Source organism: Cyprinodon tularosa, unplaced genomic scaffold (assembly GCF_016077235.1).
Source record: "Cyprinodon tularosa strain WSP-4 unplaced genomic scaffold, ASM1607723v1 ctg76, whole genome shotgun sequence".
In the NCBI taxonomy this organism is placed as follows: domain Eukaryota; kingdom Metazoa; phylum Chordata; class Actinopteri; order Cyprinodontiformes; family Cyprinodontidae; genus Cyprinodon; species Cyprinodon tularosa.
The window spans coordinates 3,272,769-3,277,117 of NW_024039518.1; positions in this window are offsets into that span (position 1 = coordinate 3,272,769).

A 4,349-nucleotide genomic window follows, 5' to 3' on the forward strand; every position below is an offset into this window, starting at 1 on the left:
CTGAAAGACACAATCAGACAAGCCCAAACATCTGTCATTTATTTGGAGGAAAGCATATTAGACATCAAATAGATAACAAGTCTTACTGTCTTCAGAAATACTGGCTTTATGGTATATCCAGCTGTTCTTGCTTTAGATGAAAGAACATCAAGAAATAGAATGACTAAGCATTGTAAGCTAACCTGACCAACCTTAAAGCCATGGATAACAAATTCCTCCATAATAGATGACAGAGGCCGATCAAGTCATACAGAAACCAGCTACCTGAGGTTATTGCTGTCAGGGTTCTGACCATTCTTAAAGTTTTTTTTTTTAGTTTCACTGTAAATTTGTGTCTTTGTAGTTGTTTTTTTCCCACAATGTTACTCTCTAGCTACGTTCACACTGCAGGCCTTGATGCTCAATTCCGATTTTTTTTGTGAAATACGACTTTTTTTGTGTTGCCATTCACATTTCCAAACATATGCGACTTGCATGTGATCTCCTGTGTGAACTGTATTCATACAACCTAAGCATCCCGCATGGGCAGTAGAGGACGCAATGACGTAACAAGCAAGCGTGCTCTATGTTTACGGAATTAAACATGGATGGTAGTGCTGGAGAACATCTAGCTATCCTTCCCAACTTTAAAACTCAATCTTTCCAAGATGGTTAAACATAAATACTGCTCTCCACATTATCGTCCACCATTGTTGTTGTTTTACTTGCCACTTCTGCATAGCAAGACCCAGAATAGTGACCTATGTCGGGTATTATTGGCGTTCAGGCCAGATGGATGCGACCTGGCCATTCAGACACAGGTCGCATTTGGAAAGATCAGATTCATATCGGATTTAGGACCGCATAGCCAAGTGGCCTGGGTCGCATTAGAAAAAATCGGATCTGTGTTGTTCAGACTGTCATGAAAAGATCAGAAACAGGTTGCATATGGCCAGAAAAATCGGATTTCGGTCACTTCAGGCTTCAATGTGAAGGTAGCTTCTGTTTTCCCCCTTGTGCCACTTTCTTTTCCACCTTCTAGCTCTTTCTTTCCACAGCTGCTCCCAATCAACTGATTACTCCACTCTTGGTTCTGTTTCCCCGATATATCCTCCTCTGCAGCTCATCAGTGCTGGTTTATCTTTATTTCTTTGCTCCCCGTGTGTTCTTTCTCTCTGGCGTCTCCTGTTTTTTTGGTATCTTGTATTCAGTTATTGGATTTTGTTTCTGTTGTCCTCTTTAATTAAATTTTCAAGAACTCATCTGTGCCTCCTTATCTCTGCATCTGGGTACTCACCCAACTTCAACCAACCCTGACAATTGCAGCTAAATGTGCCTTAGAAGTTATTGAAAATAGAAATCTTTTACATTTTGGTTTTATTTTGACAGTACTATTGATATTCTAAGAACTCTTGCTTGTTTAACAGTGAAATGTATTATTTCAAAACTATTTCTATCGTGTCTGTATATAAATTTCCTTTGTTGGGCTGTCTTCAAACTAAAGGCCTAAAAGCCCAGCCAATAACATTTTAATAACCATGGAAAGTGTTGACTTTATTTATCTGAGCTCCCATTTTCAGCAAATGAAGATGTCTGTCTCTCTGTTAATCAATTGGTAGAAGAATAGTCTAGAGATATTGCATCCTGTACAACTTCCAATTCCCTATTTGACTTAATAGATGCATTTTTTTTGGTTATATCTCTATTTGCTGAAAGCTACAAATAAGCCTTCAGTAAACTAACCTCTGAAAGGATGACTTGTGAAAATTATTATAACAGTAACCACGAAACAAAAGGGCTTGGATTGGATGATCTGCTTGAAGGTTGGATCAAATGTGTTCACAAGCACCCAGGAGGAACATTTGTTGTAATTCTGAATTAGGGCCGAAACAATTTACCAGATTAATCTTGTTTAATTGATTATTTAAATAATCCTCAACTAATTTAGTAATTGGAGTGACTGTAAACATGCCTTTAGTTGACTGTAACCCATCATCAGCAGCAATTATACCAAGAATGTAAAAAAATATATAAACATTTTGCATTAAAGATTAAAAAAATGTTTTCTGTCAATATGCTCTATCCAGAAGTCCTCGGGTGGAAAAGTTTTTATTTAACTTGGTTTAATTTAGTAAAAAAAAGCTTCTTTAAGGAACCTTTGGCTATCCGATTATTAATCAGTTAATCGAAAAAAATAATTGACAGATTAATCGATTTGCAAAAAAAAAAAAAAAATTAGTTGTAGCCCTATTCTGAATGTTGTTTAAGCGTGCACACCACTGCTAGGATCGTGTGATTTAAGGTGCTACTTAGTGCTCTTACATGAAGCAGTCACAAAGTTTGCTTATTAGTTGTCTATTTTCAGTGTACTGAAACCAAAAACTTTAATATTTTCTTGCTGTTTCCGCTCTAGAAATGTATGGCGTGTGCCAGGTAAACTGATGTTTGCACTGAGGTTATTAACCTTTATGGCACATTGTCACATCAGTAAGAAATTATTACCTGCTGTCTTAAAGTTGTTGTTTTTTTATCTCATATTTGTCTTCTGCAGGAATTTATGTCAAGCTGCATATTATTTAAAGCCGCTTTGCTACCTTCTGTTCGCTCCTCATTTTGCCAAAATGTTGTTCTGTGTGCTGAGAGCTGCACACCTCTCCTAAGTCTGTCTGTCTTCACTGCAACAGGAAATGCCATTAAAAGAAGCTCATTCTGGACGTATGTACCTATTCACGTACCTAAAATGAAACAAGATCGCTTTGTCTGTTTGCCTATTTTTGGCTCTTTTAATGTTAGCGCTCAGTCATAGCTTTACTTTTTCCCTCTAAGACCGGCTTGATGCTGGATGTCACAGCGCGTGGGCTGTCTGCAAACTCTTGCGAGCGTAGCAGCAGATGGATGCTATGGCAACCTGGGCCTACACATCCTACCAGGCATTCCCACTCAGTGAAACACCCTTTCTCCAACAAGTTGGAGGTGCACGCGCATGCACAAACCGCAAAACACACAACTTTGCACAAGCATCGATCCACTTTGCCAAAGGGTGATAGGTTTTCCGGAGTGCAGAGGTGTTTTATTTATTTATTTTTTGAAAGAAAATAACAATGAGCACAAAAACCGAAGCAAATCAGAGGTCAGAGGCAGCAACCTGCATCTCTGGCATTAAAGGAAGCACCATTAATATTTTCTCTGCTTAATAACCTATTTGAATCTTTTTCCCACACAATGCTTTCCATCACCTCTTTGGCCCCCATTACATAACCGTCCACTTCAACAGGGGAAACTAGTTCTTTCTGCCACTTACAGTTACTGAAAACAAATGATAACATAAAAATACATTAATGTTGTGCAGAGGTGTCAAGTAATAAAGTACAAATACTTTTTTTTTTACCTTACTTGAGTGGAAATTTTGGCTGTCTACACTTTACTGGAGTAATTCTTTTTCAGACAACTTTGTACTTCTACTCCTTACATTTTTTTTGCAATTATCTCTACTTTCAACTCCTTACATTTTGTAAACTAACTCTTGAATTTTGTAACATTTAAGCTGATTTTCGTTATGGCCTGTTGGTATTAAAAAAAAACAAAAGCCATCAAAATAATTTGCTTCATCCAGACAATTTCTTTGTGACTCTGTCCTGCACCAACTTGTTTTGCCACATATTAAAATAAATAGATATTCAAGATGATGCAAATTTAAATTTGACACTGTTAACATTAGTTTTAAAACCAAAAATTAAGTATAAGGAAATTATCATCCAGAATTGTAGAAAAATATTTTTTTTTAATAGGATAGTGCAGTAAAGTTAGTCAGTAGGTAAGTGCAGTAAGTTCTGTCCTTAACATTTTTTTCCTGCATTATTTCAAGTTTTATACTTTAGGTAGTTTTAAACTTTACTTGAGTAAAAAGCTTAAGCAGTTTGGTCAAATGCCACTGGGGAATAAATTACAGCTTATACAGAATAGAGCTGCTCATGTAGCACTCAGGTGCAGCTACAGGAGAAACATAATAGTAATGCACAAATATCTTAATTGGTTGTTGGTCGAAGACAGATTGTTGTATTCATTGTTAATTTTCATAAGATGTATTTCTAATTCAAAATTTCCTTCTGTTTTGTTCGAGCATATTTCTTTTACTGTAGAAAATCAGCAGTACAGTAGTAGACATGCAACTAAAGGTAATTTTACTTTACCCAGAATAAGAACAAATGACATAAAAAATACAGTTGTGTTTAGAGGTATGAAAGAATGGAATAATCTGCCAAAACATATCCTGCTTGCTAATAATATCAATACATTTAAATCATATGTAAAACAGCATCTATCAGAATAATATAACTGAATGTTGTATTTATTTATATTTGTGTGCGAAT